Source organism: Calypte anna, chromosome 12 (assembly GCF_003957555.1).
Source record: "Calypte anna isolate BGI_N300 chromosome 12, bCalAnn1_v1.p, whole genome shotgun sequence".
In the NCBI taxonomy this organism is placed as follows: domain Eukaryota; kingdom Metazoa; phylum Chordata; class Aves; order Apodiformes; family Trochilidae; genus Calypte; species Calypte anna.
This window is the reverse complement of record NC_044258.1, coordinates 336893-354701: the sequence shown is the minus strand read 5'-3', so window position 1 is coordinate 354701 and position 17809 is coordinate 336893. Positions and strand designations below refer to the sequence as shown.

At 39.9% G+C, this 17809-nt stretch overlaps 1 protein-coding gene across 1 annotated transcript in view; it reads left to right on the top strand.

The window, feature by feature from the left end:
* The first annotated feature begins 1025 nt into the window (after positions 1 to 1025).
* Positions 1026 to 17809, top strand: part of PPARG (peroxisome proliferator activated receptor gamma) — a 57838-nt gene continuing 41054 nt past the window's right edge. Inside the window, exon 1 of the mRNA XM_030458331.1 lies at positions 1026 to 1135. The gene's annotated coding sequence lies outside the window, so the exon portion shown is untranslated. The remainder of the gene's footprint in view (positions 1136 to 17809) is intronic.

The window sequence follows — 17809 nt, the reverse complement described above, 5'->3', positions numbered from 1 at the left end:
GACCAGGAGATTTTGACGTATTCAACTCTAATCTATAAATTGCCTTCAGTATACAAATAATAAAGTGTAGGCACTCTTTCAAAATCCTTGATGACTAAGAACCATAATTAGGCAAATTTAGGATCCTCTGAGTCTTCTAATAATGTCCAAGATATTGAGAGTTTTTAAAGATAAACAGTTGTATCCTGGGGCATCTTGACTTACGAGATGATTCTATAAACCCTGTTGATCTTAGGACTTTTTTTTTTTTTTCCCAGCTTCTTTTTAAAAGAATCAGAGAGTGAAACGGAGGAGGTGACATGCTTGTTTGAACTTGCTCTCTTGAGACTTACCAAACACAGTCTATACCATCTCCCTCTGCATTCTTGGGAGCGGGAGGGCAGGGGTGGGGGGAGAGAATCTTTAGCTTAAACGTGAGGGGGAAGTAAAAAAATTCTAAAAAAAAAAAAAAAATTAAAAAAAAAAATTCATTTACCTCAGTTACTGCTAAGAATCTTTTCAGAAAAGCCTGTGCTCCTGTCAGTGGGACACAACCTGACGTGAGGTGACCAAAGCAACTACAGGCAGCGCAGAGGAGTTAGCTGGAGAAGGGGAATGCAGAAGAGAAAGCAGTTAGCAGCCGGGAAATCTGAATTTTCAGTCGCAGGAGATTACAGAGAGCAGAGATCAAACTCCAGGCCCACACCGGGGCCCGCGCTCTGCCCTCAGGTACGCGCTGCCAGTTTCCCTCCGCGGGCGCGGACCCGGCGGGAACTGACCGGGATGAAGGGGGAAGGAAGGGGAAGCAGCAGCAGCAGCAGCACTACCTCCTCCTCCTCCTCCTTCTCCTCCTCCTCCTCACCGTCCCGTTCCCGCTCCTCGTCCAGCTCTCCCCCGGCTCCCGCCGCCGCCCCCCGTACCTCAGCCCCGGCTCCCGCCGCCCCGCCCTCCCCCTCACACCCCCTCAGCAGCGCTGCCGCGGCCCCAACCCCGCGCGCCGCTCCCGCCACTGCGCTCGTCCCTCAGCGGCGGCCGTGAGGGGAGGAGGCGGTGCCCGGGCCGGGGAGGCGGTGCCTGGCGGGGAGGACGGACCGAGCGGGGGAGTTTATCCCACCAGAAGGGAACAATTTCTCCCGCTGAGACTTGACAGCGCCAGGTCAGTGCGGGCTACGGGGAAGGAAGGGGGGGGTGGCGGGGGAAGCTTCCCCCGAGGTGAGGGGGGTGGCGGAGGCTCTGAGCAGAGCGAGGCGCGCGGCTGAGGGAGACATGGCAGGGGGTGTGCGTGTCAGGGCAGCCTCTGCCCAGAGAGGGGCTCCTGGGGGCTGTCGGGGCCTGGAGCTGAACCCCGGGGTGGGCAGAGGGTTGAGCTCCCCTCACCCCCCGGGCCGGGGTAGGCTGCCGGGGATGCTCGGGGTGTCGGGGAGGGAAAGGTGGCGGTGCGGGAGCGGGGGGCGGGGTCTGAGGGCTTCTCCCGGAGCGGAGGGGAGAAGCGGAGTGTTTGGGGAGTGCGAGGAACGGCCCTGAGGGGAGAGGGTCTGCCGGGACAGGCTGGCGCTGCCCGCGGGGGCTGCGTGGGTGCGGAGAGAGGCTGAGGCTGCTCCGCGGAGAGGCGGGGGGGAATCGGAGGACCCCCTGGGTGCGGGCTCCAGGTGCTCCAGCCCGGCAGAGCGTGGGCGCGGAGTCCGTGGGGCAGGGGCCGGGCCGGAGGAGCTGCGGGTCGGGGCTGCGCTGCAGCCCTGGCCGGAGGAGGATGCTGAGGGGAGAGCAGCGCGCCGGAGGGGGAGATCTCCTTTCCAGAGGTGGAGGGGATGGGGCTGCGTGTTCCCAGGGCCTGGGGGGACACACGCAGACAGGGGAAGGAGCGGAGAGGGCGGCAGCGCTGGTGCTCACCTGGCTCGGTCACTCAATGAATGAACAGACTCTTTTTTTTTTCTTTTCTTTTTTTTTTTTTTTCCTCCCTTTAATTTCTCAACCGCAGAAAGTCGGGGGAGCCTTTCTGAGCCTGCAACAACTGAGATGCTATGTTGAAATGTGTTATGTCTTGATGGCATGCCTCAGGTTTGCAGGGAGCGTTTTGTAATCTTCCCGGTGTCATTTCTCTCCGGGGTATTCTACAACTGGAGAGTGCAAGTTCCTGCGGTGTTGTAACTTTGTGGCACTGTGTCCACATGACGAGACAGTGCTGACTGAACAGTGATGTATTTCAGAATATCAGTGATGTCAGACTGCTCTTTATTCCGGTGAAAAGCGCAGGAAACTCTCAGTTTCTTCACGTAATTTGGAGTCTAGGTTACTTTAAGCCGAAAGAATCAATTATAATCATCCTTGAAATAATGAGGGTTGTGGGCTAGCCTTGTATTTGGGGCTTGCTGCCCCATTTCTGAGCACGGTTTTGCTATAGAATGTGATAGTACTGTTACATTTGAAAACGAGCGTTTGAAACTCGGAAAAAAAAATTCTGGTACCAATTACTCCATAATTTAATCAGTAATTTACCTTTTAAAAGGTTACTGTGATTTGTTACTAGTTAACTAAAAGTTCCCGGCGTACAACAAGTAACTATGACACGATACTCCACGCTCTCCTTCGAAAAGAAGTTTCATGTGTTGTGCGTCCCTCAATATCAGAATTTTTTGCATGAAGTTGTATGCTTAACATCAGTACTCTCTTTGGCTTCCCCCCACCCAAAAAAAAAAAAAAAAAAAAAAAAAAAAGCTGCAAGAATTACTTAGAGATTTAATTATAAGATTATAAGAAATCACTCCTAGCAGTGTGCTAAGCATGTGGTACAATATAAGCATGGGCTTGTCAGAGGGGGAGAGGGAGCTGAAAAAATAATTGGCATGGACTTCGAATGGTAACCAATCAGAAATATAATTTAAACATCTTTTTACACAGGAAGCTTTTGAATTTGAATGTTTTTAAGCATCAGTTTTGCAAAGTTAACTGCTAGTGGTTCAGAACTTATATATCTGTAAACAGCCTTAAGATAGTAGGAATTTCATAGAGATTTTCCCAGTGTCACGTTCCTGGATAATAGAATTTATTAAACATAATCTTTCAATGAAACTCCCATTACAGCACAGAATATGCAAATCATTCTTTTTCCTCTGAGATGAGTTTATATTCCATATAATAAACTATCACCAGAAAACAAATGTGACAAAATATTGTAATTTAAGTGAAGGATATTTAAGCTATGCCTTATAACCTTCCTTGTGATACTGATAAAAACACCCACTATCAATGCTGCTTCTGAATCTGACTCTTCTGTGAACTTTTTAAAATAACCATAATCCTATTTCTAAGTCAATAAAACAAATTTAGACCCAGCTTCAATTACTGTCAGTATAATTTTCTACCAATAGCAATGGCTAATAAAATAAAGCTTGCAAGAAGTTATACTGTAAAAATAAGGAAAAGTTTAGAAGTAGAACAGAAACTTTGCCTTGTGCAAAGCTGGACTAAATAATGAAAAGTGTACTTTGTGGGTTTGTTTTTTTTGTTTTTTTTTTGCCTTGATTACTGAGGTCTTCTTTTGTTGTTTTTGTTTTTTTCATGGTGTTGTTTTGTTTTTTGAGTAGAATCTGTTCAGAATGGTGTTGAATATATTCACTGGTCATTTATTTTTCTAGCCTGATTGTGAATCACTAGTTGTGGCTATTTGATACTCAGGACTTGAGTTTGTTACCAGCTTTTGTCACTAGGATTATTCCCGTATGGCATGAACTAAAACAGTTCCCAGAGTAACTACTGAAGAGAAAAATTAAAATTTAATTATAAATTCTCCATGCTAGGCTCTTCGAAAATCACAGATGCAATACTTTCCATTAGTTATTGCTACCAGTTTCCTTTTTTTAATCACTGATAGACTTGCTGCATCTAGCATTATATTAGATGTTGAGTGCTAATTATTCCATTCTGTATTTCCATAGTGCTGCTTATTTTTTTAACAGCAGGGATCTCTTTTTCAGCTACTTCATACCAAATGCTCTTTGTCTGTTATCTTTTTGTGGACTAACAAAAGAAAATGTTAGAAATAAGTCCAAGCAAGAGAGCATTGTTATACTCTGTTATACTCCAGTCCTACATATCCATGCCACAAACAGAAGTTGGGGCTTCCCATTAACGGGTCAGTTCTTAAAGATTTCATTTAACTGTTGGAAAACTTGTAAAATATCTCCTCCAAGACCCCTTTCATTTCTCCTGGGGAGGCTTTTCTAAGGCAGAATGAAAAAATCAAGAGCCATAAATTTGTCTTGAGATATTTAGATTCAGAGGAATATGAAAGGTAAACTGATTCCTACATTAAATGATAAACCTCTTACACCTCTCTTGGCTGTTCCCACCCCACCCTGCTTTTTTTCCATGAAGCATAGCCTGTCTTTTTTCAACTGGGATTTTTTTTTTTTTTAAATGAGGAATAAGCCCATCTTTCTTCAGTTCTGCTTTCTTTGAGGTTCCAGAGGCAAAGTATATAGAAAATGCATGTGCTAAGCAAATTGTCACCCTACTACTAGCACCTGTGGTGAGTGGGGCTTGGGCTCCTTTCACATCTTGCAGGTGTAAGGAGATAGGAAAGAGAAAATACATGTGGCAACCATAGGAAAGACTGAGTTTCTACTTCACCACCAGGTCTTCTGCAACATGGATTTCTTCTTTTTGCCGGTTGCTACGAAGATGTCAGCTCTTCTCAAGAAGAGATAAGACAAATATACAACTAAATATACAACATACAAATATACAACTAAATTTTTCGCAGCCTTTTGTTCTTTTAGTTAAGACCAAACAAATAAAAATCCAAGCCAGCCTTTTGCAGTCTTCACATCTGAAAATTCTCGCAGAACTTAAGTCAATTCGATCAGGTTCGCTTTTTTCTCCCACTCCACCCACACCTTCCATTATATTAGTCGGCCTGTTCAGCCTCCTAAACCACTCTATAAAATTGAACTAAATAGTTACATCATTCTCCAATTAAAGTTCATGATACGTGCACTATATAGATATATTTTAATTACCTATGTTGCAGTAGCACCTAGCAGCCTAGGCAAGATTGGGGCCATCTTGTTACTCACTCGTGTGAAAAGCTTGTCCCTATCCTTAATACCAAATGATCTGTGACATGAGAATACCAATAGCTACAAATTTACAAGTTAGCAGTTGGATTGATGAAAAAAAAAGTAATTTAAAATTTCAGTGTGTTCATTTATGCTTACAACAGTAATAGATTCTTACAGCAGCAATAGATTGTAATCTGCATCGTAACAGATAGAAAAAAATTAGGTTATGAGTGTGATAACATCCACAAATTTACAGGGGGGGAAAGAAAACAATCCTCAACTTCTAAGCGGGACCCTACTTGGTAAATACAGCTGGTTTTATTTTGCAGTTTCATTAGATTTCACTGCAAACAGAAAAACTCTGCTGCTTAGAAGGGGAAGGTGAAGAACCAGCTCAAATGCCGGCTTCTGAATTTCTGAACTCAACTAGCAGATGATGCTTTGTGTACTTGCATAAGCCACCCCTTTCCCTCATGACTAAGCAGATCACCTCCACGCTATGCAGCCTGCACATTCAGGACAAAGTCTATGAATTCAAGTCTATGAATCCCAAAGTCTACTCTGCTGGTTGATAATTAGCAATTTAAAAAAACACAAAAAGCTTGCATAGCTTTGCGTATGTATGTTCAGGCACAAGTATGCCTGCTGACTGTCAGGATGAACATATATGCATGGTTATGTAGATACCTGTAGTGGGGATGTGTGTGTTTAGGTCATGCATTAACCTTGTGCCATAGCATGAGTTTCTGATTATAAAGTTGCAAAGCTGTATCTGAAGCATCTGAGAACACAGTGTCATAAATATTGGATAAAATCCCGGCAGACAGCTATACGGAACATCTCACGGCATCAAAAAAAGATGAGGTTGGTTTAGTGGAAGATGCACAGAGTCTAGAAAAAAAAAAAAATCAAAAAAAAAAAACCACCAACGACAAACCCTCAGCTGTGTTCAGGTCAGTGGCAGGGCTGCTGTTTCGGGAGGGTCAGGTTTGCAGCCTGTTTGCAGTAGTGGAAATGTTGTCCTAGGCAGGGCTTGCTCCCATGCGACGGCTCTAGGAGTCAGCCTGTGGTTTTAGTATACTGAAAGTGTAGGCTCTGACTCCAAATGAACTGCTGTTTGCTCAGTGAGACTAAATGCCTGAAATCAAATAAGTAGATTTAGATTATTTAGATTAAATAAGCAATACAGATTGTAGCTAAAGACCTACATTTTTTTTTTCTTCCAATTCTTTAAGAGACACCAGTGTAACAGGAGTAGCATATTCATCTGCCTTTTGTTCTGGAGTTTATTGCAACCAGTTTCTTAATATACTTTAATTCTAAATAAAATACTAACATTCTGAGTTAATAATTCATTGCAGTTGGTATTATTTTATTCTAGAACTTCAAATTACACATGAGTTCTCATTTTGGTCTTATAGGAGTTACTATGGGAGGAAAATACACTTCATGTTGTTTTACGGGTTTCTGGAATTTCATGAGCTCTGTGGGGACTCATGTCCTTCCTTCTTGTCACAAATCTGATTGTGACATGTATCAGATTCTCTTTTGCCATAATCCTCTACTTTTTTACCAGAGACCTCCAGCTACAATTTCTCTAAATTACCTGTCTGTATATGTAAAAATCTAACAGCAAGTGCCAGAAATAGGCACATAGAATAAGTGAGAGTGATGGAAGTTTTCTTACTGCACCTTGTGTTTTTTTTTCCTGCTGAGTTTAAGCAAATTACTTTTCAGAGAATTCTATATTTGCACGAAGGAGCCCTGCCCAGAATTATGATCTTGTCTTGAACTTTTTACACAACATATGATTACACCACATTGCATAAAATAGGATTTTATATTATAATATTGAATTATGGGTCCATAGTACTTGTGTGTTTGTTTAGATTTATTGAACAGAGATGTTGTGTAACCGCTGTAACTATTCATGGTTGTGTAGCAGCAGTTTGGAAGTTTGAGAGGCTTTGAACCTAGGTTGCTATCTATATAGAGATAGAATGATGCACATTTTCAGTACTTATTCTAGGGGAATATGTTAATATTGCTGTAAAGTAAGTTCTCAATCATAGTAGTTTGAACCATGTGTCAGACTACCAAAAGAGTCACTCTGTTACACCAAAAAAAGGAACTAAGAGAAGAAAAATGTTAATTACAGGCTTTAACACTCACACCAATATCTTCTAGTAGGGGTGGTCAGAAAAACAGGTTTTACTACCTAGACCTGGTGCTTTGTGGTGCTATCTAATATGGGGTCTTGAGGAAAAATGCAGCCACTTCTATTTACTGCATTTCATAATGTACATATTTCCTCGTGATAGGTTTAGGTACCGACTTTTTATGTCTGCAGTAAATAAAAGTGGAGAGTTTATCCTTTCATCTTGACTGTGTTTTCCTTGGAGTTACTGTTCAATGTTCCCTACAGTGGTTTTTCAGCTACAGAATTTTATGCTGAATCTCAGTTTCTTCCCTGAGTAGAAGTACATTACAATGTGGTACAGTGTTAAATTGATTTTTAATGCTACCTAAGAATGTAAAAAAATATGAAGCCAAATTTTATTTTCAGTTACACCCAGAGAAATCTATATATGAGCCAGTACAGAAGTATGCGAGGGCAAAAGGTTGCTTTATTTACACACAATTTTATCTGTATCCTCTAACCTTATTCAGGACCATGTTTAATTGAATCATGAGGAATTTTGAAGAGGCGACGGGCTGAGGTTCTCATTACCTCCAGGAGGATGAAAAATAATTTTATCTGCTGCTTGCTTTCCATCTTGTAGTCTGTCTGATACAAAGTTCTCGTGTTAACCTAGTGGTGTAGCTATTCCTCTGATCTGCTGAACTAACCCACTGGCAGTGGGTGCATTCACTTCTGTGAGGCACTGAAATTCTGTGAGGATTTTACTGTATTTCTTCTCTATCATCACTCCTGCCTGCATTATTTGCACTTAAACTGCAAATGGAGATGCCTCCTTTGTGCATGAAGGCATGTTAGCATATTTGATTTTTTTAATTATTAGAAACAGTAAGAAAAGTGGGCTAGTTTTAATTTCTTGTAAATGCCCCATAGTAAATGTCACCATAAAAAGAGTTTGACAGACATGCTGTGAGGAACTCAATATAAAGGTGTTTTGAGGGGGGGGGGCTGAGTTTTGCCTAGAATATTACTAAGCAGAATGGAAACAAAAGTTCTGCAAGAATGCTTTCACTTTCAGAATTTCCAGCTGTTGCTGAAGATGGTTTGAGATGATAAACAAGATGACACTTTAAGCTTTATTTAGAACAAAAGGATTTCACAGTAAGTCAGTTTTCTGAATGAAATAAGCACCATTAAAAAGTTTGTTCGTATGGGAGTGTTGTGCTTTTTTGTTGTTGTTTTTGGTTTTGTTTTTGGTTTTGGTTTTTTTGGGGGTGGTTTTTTTTTACATTTACAAGCTGTCATCAGAATTCCTAAACTGGCCTGGAGGAAGTTATTTAGTAAAGATCACAGCTAAGCATGAGTAGTTACAATTAACTACAGAATCGGTTTCAAAATTAGTACTCTGAGTTTGTTATGACAGGTCCTGAATTTACTATAGGAAACAGGCATTTATTAATTACTCTAAAAGGCTCATGTTTTTAATCCTGATGTTAAAGTAGCTATCATTATCAAGATAAGGAAAAATTATTTCCAAAAAATCCTGTGGACAATTAATTAGTAGTGCCTAGGTGTTTGCTGGAGGTTGTTTTTTTTTTGCTTCTTTGGATGTTCAGAAGTGCTACTGCAAGCAAATTCCATCCTTGCTTTCCACGATGAGCTTGCCAGCTGCTCTTGGTTCTCTTTTGCAAGCTTCTCAGAGTGTTTGCTGGGATGTGAGCTTGCCAATTGTCTCGAATTGGTTAATTGTTCTTGTGGTGCAGAGGAGAACATTATGGCATGATGAATAAGAGACCCAAGAGGGTTCCTTTGCACACTTTCCTTTGGGCACTGCCCAAAGACTTGTTCTTTGGGTCCACCTCGTGATCAGCCTGGCTAACTTTACCCTCTTAAATTGGGTGCGGTGGATATTTATTATGTTCCCAATATCTTGTTTAGTTTGGGGTTTTCTACAGTAGTTTGATACCCCAATACTTCATATGAAATCTACAGTCGAAGTCCTAAAGCACTCCTTTGGGATTTGCTAGGGCTAGGAAGGACAAGACATCAGGTTATGCAAGTTTCTTTCTGACAGAGGTAACGAAATTTAAGGAATTCTTTACGTAGACCAGGATTATAATTTATTAAGAAATAGTTCTTACAGCATAGTTGACATCAGCAGGAATTCTTGACAGTGCTTGAAGAAGTACTGGGAAACCCTCCAGTGTCAAGACATTTTTCCTCCAGCGATCAAGGTATTTTTTCTCCAGCAAAGATATTTTCTTGTAGACACCTTTTCCTTATAATTTTTGGCAAGGAAAATCGTATTTCAACAATAGAATGTTAGAAAGACAAAGATGTGTTTGAGGGAAGATATATTTTAATTTATTAAAAAACCCCAAACACTATGGCAATGTCATAGTTCATGTTAACTGTTCCCATCATGAAATAAGTGCATATGTAAATGGTCTGGCAGTGTTTTCATTCTTCTGTGTACTGGAATATGGTATCTGTCAGATTTTTAATGAGTCACAGTTTTGTTAAGAAAGGCATTTTTTATGCAAGAATTACATACAGTCCAGCAGCCCTCTGAGTTGTACACAAGATGCTGTTTCATCCTTCGTGATGTAACACTGAGAATGTGAAAGTCATGTGAGTTTCTTTCCATTCTTTTTTCAGTCACCAGGGTGCCAATTTGAGTAGGTGAGAGATCAGGAAAAAAAGATGCTTTTCATCTATTTCATAAGTTCTGGTTTTAAAAGAGAAAAATATTATCAACAGCGTTCTGCTTCTTTACAAACAACAATATCCATAAAATAGAATTTGTGCAGAATAGGTGGAGTAATGTGCAATGTTAAGATATGCCCTGGCTTTGAAATATTGTGAAATAGCTGGAGTATCTCTCATCTTAATAGAGGCTACTGGTGTTCAGTACAATTAGATTAATTGCAGCAGTGGATTAAGACAGGGATCTAAGGCACCCAGTGTGGGACTTTGAGGCTCAGGAGAGCAGAAAGTTGGGAAGAAAGCTTTCTATAATGAGTAGCAGGAAATTTAATTTATTAATTAAAGGAAATTTCGAAGGAAGGCAGTGGGAATATTGGCTAAGAATGTTTTATTTATTTATCCTTTTTTATGTTTTTCAAATAAGATATTAAAAAGCAGGGTAATTCTTTAAAAGTACAGCTGTTTGAATATCTTTTGCAAAGTTTGAAGTTTATTGTTGGAACCTTCTTGATTTTTAATTCTTCTTTCTGGTCTCTTATGAGATTTTCAGCTTTTCTTGGTTTAAGATATGCTGACAATGCCATAACGTGGTCTTCCACTATATTTTGGTATTCCTGCTCATTGTTCTCTTGCTGCCCAAGTTTGTTCTGTTTTTTAAATCTAGTCTTATTTATTACTCCTTTGAGAACAGGAACTGTCCGATATGCTAACAGCAAGTGACAGCTTTCCTGTCACTAAGGACAGGAGAACAGGGAGTGAATATTGAAGGCTGAGGTAAGTTTAGAATAACAATAACTTTTACCTACACTCAATTTGATATACTGTAGTGTGACTCCATTCTCTGACGCAGGCTCTGCAACAGATTCCTGTCTCCTCCCCCGTGCACTTACAGGAAGGCACAGCACAATGTTATTCAGCATGTGGCAATTTTGAATTTCTGCTGAAGCTTGACCCTTAGGTAGCAGAGTAACTCTGTTGTTGTCACTGATGAAACGATTGGACTTTGAACCTCCTTTATAATGTCAGAATTAAGGAACTGAAATTTAGAGCCAAGGCCACAATAAATGGGTAGGTGTGAAAACACTGGCAGACAGCAGGGCCATCTCTCCTCTTCCTCCCCAGAGCTGCATTTTGAAGGGAAGAATAAAAGGAGGAAAAGGTTTTGGGGTGAATAAAGCAGGAGACCCAGCATAAGGAGGAGAGTCAAAGGAGTGAGAAACTTTAATTGTCCTGAAAGGAAAAAAGAAAAAAAGCAAGGAGGAAGAAGAAACTGATTTGCCAGATACAGTTGCCCCTTTCCTGACAATTGCTCCAGGAAAGGCTAATAAATGTAGTAATTATACCTAGCAGTTACTCTGGGGGAGAAAGGAATTCTTTGGACTTCAGACTTGTATAAGTGATAGAGTGCTCATTTAGCTGTGAACATGGAAATTAAATAAAGACAGTGTAGGTTAAATACTAAATAGCACTGTTTTCTGATTCCAGCAACTCGTATAAACTGCTGTCTAGCTCCTCAAAGAGAGCATCTTCTGACTAAGAATTTCTGACATTAAATTGGAATATCTACAGCAAAGATGAGCACTGCTTTGGGTAGAGATACTGACAGGCCCCCTTGGAGTTTCCTGCCTTTATCTTTTCTGACCCATTATTTATAACAGGTTCCCTTAAGCCCCCTGATGATACTCCCAGAGCAGGAGATGAGAAAGACAGTAAGCAGCTTCCAGTTTGCTCCAGAATTGCCATTTTATAATGGGGACTTTTGAAGCCACAAAATATTTCTTCTGTTTTCATCTGCCACAAAGACAGAGAGGCAAATACCTCTGACGGGTGTCAGTTATAGGAATTATTCTTCCTTTGTCTGCCTGGGGATCAAGAATGTAACTTGTATCTTAGAGATTTCCATCCCTTCATTTTCTTTTTTGTACAGATAAAGTATTTCATTAAAATGAAGTGTGAGTTTGGGGAAAGTATTTCTGTACACTTTCTGATAGTGCTCAATAGATCAGTGTACAAGGCAAACACCTGATCAGGGAGATTTATGAGATTTCTAGGCTTTTATGCTCATTTCTACTGCCACTGAATGTCTGCAGAGCTGCATCCTTTCCTTTCCTGAAAGCAAGTACCTACCTGAAAGAGTACCTGCTACAGCACTGCCAGCTTGCAGGCAGAAAGTGGGACCACATTTAGGAAAAAAAGCTGATAAAAAATTAACTCCATAAATTGGAGGAAAAGCAACCCAAAACCTTAAAGTAATTATATTCCCTTATTTCACAGAAGTTGAATTCAACTCAAAGACTAGATCCATACCAGTTAATTTAAAAGTGGTGTAACTTGGGCACAGGCTCAGGATTGTTGAACAGTTACATTCTTAGAATTGTCCCTGCTCTATCCAGTTTTAGCTCAGCCAAGTAACAGCCATTCCAATATTTTTCCAGAAATACTTTGGGAGTTAGGGTGGGCCACGGACCATTTGCAGCAGCCCATTTAGGTATTGCCTGATTTAAGGTATTTTTATATATAATTTTAGGTATTGCCACCCAGGTTTGATGACTGTGGGAGTTTGATAATGTGAGTGGAACAAATATTGCCAACGTGAGAGCCCTGGTGCTCTTTGGTTTGTTAATAGAGCTGAAAATGAAGAAATTTAAATGCCTCTCAGATTTGTTATAATTTCATTTTTAAGTTTCTTCCTCCCTCTGGACCAAGATGAGCTGTGCTTAATGTTCCATTCATAAATTGCTGGTTCTAAACCCAAATAAATTATTAATTTATAATGGGGAGTTTTTACGTTTGAATGCTTATGGCATACAAGAACAAAATGGAAGTTGTGTATCTCAAAACAGAGGTTGTGGAGCATTGTCATTTTATGCAAGACTAAAATTACTTATATAGTAAGATTTTATTATAATATATTATAATATTATATATTATAAGATTTTTCTTATGTTTTCTGTCAATTTGGCTGTCATATAAATAAAGAAAGGCACGTATAACAAAGACTTTAGATATTCCCCTAATTTTTATAGGAGAATCCTGTTGAAGGATCAGGTTTTTGTTGGAGTTTGTGTTGCTTAATGGCAAAATTCTCTTTCTAGTTATACCTCTGATCTGTTAATAAAGTACTTGTATACGACATAGTCTTTACTCTGAAAAATGCCAAAAATATTACTATCTTTTTACTGTCCTCCTGTCTGCTCCAAGAGCTACAGATAACTAACATTGTAACTCACCTCTAAAGAATACATTACAACTTGTTTGCTCTGAAAATTCCTTTTGGCTCGAGTGAAAGTACACAGTGCAAACAAAGTTATGAAATGTGTACACAAGGTGTGAGAGGAGATGCTTATACTTGTGTGTAACTTTATGGGTCTGATCCTCCAGGGAACCCAGTCTGACCTTTATGCTCCCCAACCCCTTGATCTGAATGGGATTGCAGATGAGTATTAGGGTCAAATCAGACTGAATTTTCCCTAACTTGTGTCAACACATAAGCCAAAGGTTTGTTGTTTTGGTTTTTTTGTAATGAAATAGAAAGCAGAGAACTGTAAGATCTAGACAGATGAACAAGACCTGGGGATTTGAGAGCTAAGATACTAAAATGTGGCCACTATTTCAAACCTCCTTTTTGCTGTAAGAGTTATTTTGACTGTTCAAATCAGCTGTGTCAATATCAACTCAATTAAAGGAGCAGAAATTACCATGTTTTGTTCAGACTTAACAAAAATACAGCAAGAACCTAATATAGGTGATAAGACAGATGAAGCAATCAAGAAGAAATAGAGCAAGTTACAGAATTTTTTAAGGGGATGAGGCACTAACTAATAAAAGTAGGAAAAATCAGAGAGAAAAAGTGCAATATCACATGAAAATTGTAATATTTTAATGTCAAAGGAGTGGCAGTCTCAGAAACAGCATGTAGAGAAGGAAGTTTGTATACTTTTGGAAGAAGAAAACTGTCTGAATATGGAAAACTAGAAATGGGGGGAAAACAGTTCATGGAAATAATTTCTACTGGAAAAATACCCTAGGGCTCCTGGATCTTTTGCGTTATTCTTAATTAAAGAGTAATTTTAAAATTGTTTTGTTTTTAAAGACAAACCTGTGTCATTTTTAACCCACCCCAAACTGGAGTCAGTCAGCATTTTGCATCCACAGCCCACCTCAGTGTTATGGGGAAAAGTAATCCAGAAGTTCAAAGTTCTGTAAGATCACTTCCTGTGAGCTCTATCTTGAAGGGATATTCCTTCAAATTGTCTTAGCAAATACATGACTCAAACCATAAAAAAGCAGCTACTTGGTGTGTCAAATCAAATAGAATTTATCAAAGCTAAATTATTTGATGTAGCACAGAAAGACAATTAAAGAAAATGGTGTCTGTGTGTTAACAGGGTGTTTAAAACTATGATTCTGTCCTAATATAAATTGTTGTTTGAGCAGTAGAAGCAATTAAGCCAGTTTCCCAGGTTTTCTGGCATTTGTTACAGGGGGAGCTCAAACTGCTGCTCCTTTAATGCTACTACAAGGAACTGGAAGCACCAAAAATCCCACTGGCAATGATGTTCCCTTTTGGTAAACTTGTCCTGGTCTCCAGAGCAGAAAGCACAGAAAAGCATTTGAACATTTTCGGTTTATTCCTAATTATGTTGTCAGACTTTTGAGATTTCTTCTCCTCTGTATTTGAACCACCAAAAGTTATTCAAAATTGTTGCAAATAATACATTTATATGGCATGGAGCTTTATGTGGCATGAAACAATTTATATGGCTAGAACTTTTTTCTAGAGAATAAAACAGAAGTTGGTGGCCTCTGGGAGAGTAAATTCCAGAGTTAATTTATAACTAAAGCAAATGTATCTATAAAAAGAAGAAAAGATCTGTAAGAAATATGTTAACAAATGACAAGAAAAAAGAGGCTTGATAAAAGATATCAGAACTTGTTTGGCACCAGTGATTTTATGACTGAGGAATTCAATTATAGGTGTGTTGGGAGGACCAAATCACAATTCTTTAAATTACTAATAGGAGACAAAGTTCTTTATCATGATGTGAATGTGTTCACATGAAATGTTCAGTCCTGCCCTCTGTAAATAAACTTTTAGTGCTTACACTATGCATCTGCATTGAGAGTCTTTGTCACCAGAGCAGAAAAAGCTACACAATTTCTGTTGATTCACTTTTCAAACAAGCCTGCTGACACAATCCTCTAGAAGAAATTATGTTAGCCAACAGGTTTCTTTCTCTAAGTTTGTACTACTCAGCTTGTACTTTTCCCCTTCTGTATTCTTAGCATGGCTCTAGAATCCTGGTGGATTTTTTGCTTTGCTGAAAGGTATATATGACATCAGCGTGCTCTGCAGCAATAGGTAGTAAATCACATCAGCTTGGATTTGTTCAGTGCTTTGTCAGACAGATAAGTTGCATAGAGGTCTTCACCAGGTGATGTAGATAATGACTTTGTACTTACCCAGGAGACAGCTCAGCCTTGGATCAATTGCAAATTAACTCCTCCTGTCTGCCTAAAATCTGACTTGGTTTAAAGGCTTTCTGCTACTGGTTTGTTGGAGTTGTAAAACACTTGTCAGTCAATGAAAGAGGAAAATTTGCATTTCTGGAAATGCAAATTTAACCAGTGGGGACATCTCCCTGTTGAGAGCTGTTGCAGGAAAAGGTAAAGGACTCTGCTTTGTGTGGCCAAATCACAGCAGGCACTGTGTGTCACTGCTATGAGATGAGCTCCAAGCCAAAGAAACTCATAAAGTTGGCTGCAGTTGGAGGGCAACTGGGCTGGTGAAGGGATCCAGCAGAATTGCTGTGAGGAAGGGCTGAGGGAGCTGGGGGTGTTGAGGCTGGAGAAGAGGAGGCTCAGGGGAGACCTCATCACTCTCTCCAACTCCCTGAAAGGAGGTTGGAGCCAGGGGGGGGTTGGGCTCTTTTCCCAGGCAACTCTCAGCAAGACAAGAGGGCAGGGTCTCAAGTTGTGCCAGGGGAGGTTTAGGTTGGAGATGAGAAAGAATTTCTTTCTGGAGAGGGTGATCAGGCATTGGAATGGGCTGCCCAGGGAAGTAGTGGATTCTCCGTGTCTGGAGATATTTCCAAAGAGCCTGGATGTGGCACTGAGTGCCATGGGCTGGGAACTGCAGCAGGAGTGGATCAAGGGTTGGACTTGATGATCTCTGAGGTCCCTTCCAACCCAGCCAATTCTATGATTCTATGATTTGGATCTTTCTTTGGTTTTGCTGGATGTGTCATTGTTATGACTTTCTACTATGATTATGATGAATTTATGTTATACTGCATGAATTCCTATTATAATGTGGTATTATTATGAGAATACTATATGCACAGTGCCCACCCAAAGTATTAAGTCAGCAGGCTGTTTGTATGAAAAGTTAAAAAAACGTAATTTATTTAATTTCATCACCAGTTTCTTTTTTTCTTTTGTTATCTGTAACAAACCAAAAATGTTGTTTGCATAGCTTAATATGTAAATCTTTTACCCTGAGCATCCAGAGTGTTTAATTCTTTTTAGCCATCTCTTTATTGTCCCACTGATTTTACTCTCAGTGAGAACACTATTCACTTCTGAAAAAACTTATTGAAAGCTGTTAGTTTTTGCAGTCTTGGCCATTTGAGAATTTTCAAGAAGCAGAATCATTCAGCTTCTAATTAGTTAACTGATTATGGCCTCCAACAATATAGAGATATAAAGGCTGAGAAATGTTTAATGCACCCCTCTTAAACTTTTAAAAATATTTACTGTATATAAATGTGAGATCTCTTATCTACAGAATAATTGAGAGCAAGAAACTTCTTTAGCTGTTCAGGACCAGCCCCTTGAGGAACCTCTCTCCCTGACCATCAAGGAACTTGAGATATTATTGGTCATTTGCAGTACCTGCCAGATAGGAAAATGAGATCCCAGGAAAAAAGATGCTAATATAACAAGGATGGAAATGCTGAAGTGGGTGAATTTGTGAGACAAGATCTGTATTGTGATAGGAGGGTGATGAAATGCTGGGAGTGTGAATGTGTTTCAGGAACAAGCTGTTACCTCTTTGTTACCCTGGCCCTCTGAATCCAAGGAGTCCATAGGCCATAGAATTCCTCAAAGCCTAATCTCAAATGCCATTGTAAAAAAAATAATTGGGTGAAAGTATCAGGGAAATACCTTTGTTATGTTCCTGGGGATTTTTTTCCTTAACGTGCCACATGACTTTCCTCTCAACCTCTAGGAATGCACTGGATGTCTGTCAAGCCCACAAAGTTGTCCCTACTGTAGAAATGTATGAAAGTTGTCTCTACACAGCATTGCCATTGCTCTTTTCCTTATCTGTGAAGGAAACAGAGCAACTCCCACTGGGGAAATTTCATGTTAACTTGATCCTAAAATACAAAAATCAAGGGAAAGGTCATATCCTAATAAGCTGTGCAAATCTAAATTCCCAGGGAGCTTCAAAATGACATTGTATGACTAGGGCATTAACAATTTTCCAACAATGTACTTTTGAACCCCTTCCAATAGTGTTTTTAACATCCGAGAACAAGTAGTAAAAGAAAGATACAACTGAGCTCCAGTTGAGCTCTGTGATTCACAGGATGTAGCTCATTGATAATCTGAGGGGCTTCTTATCTGACAAGTGGAACAGAATCAGCAGCTTTTTCTGCTTTCATTGAGATGGAAATCTTGTGAGGAAGCTGTTTATTGATCAGTTTTTATATCACTGAGATCTCAGCATGAAGATTCCATACTTTGTTCCCTAACCCAGGATTACAGACCAGGGATTTCTTCAGAAAGGCTGAGGAAGGAGAAGTTTCAGTTTGAGAGCCTACTTAGCATGGTATTTGTTTGTATAGGCAGAGACTGTGGATAGATTATGCTCAGCTATTGACCAAGAGGTGCAGAATTCCTGCTCAGATACAAGTGC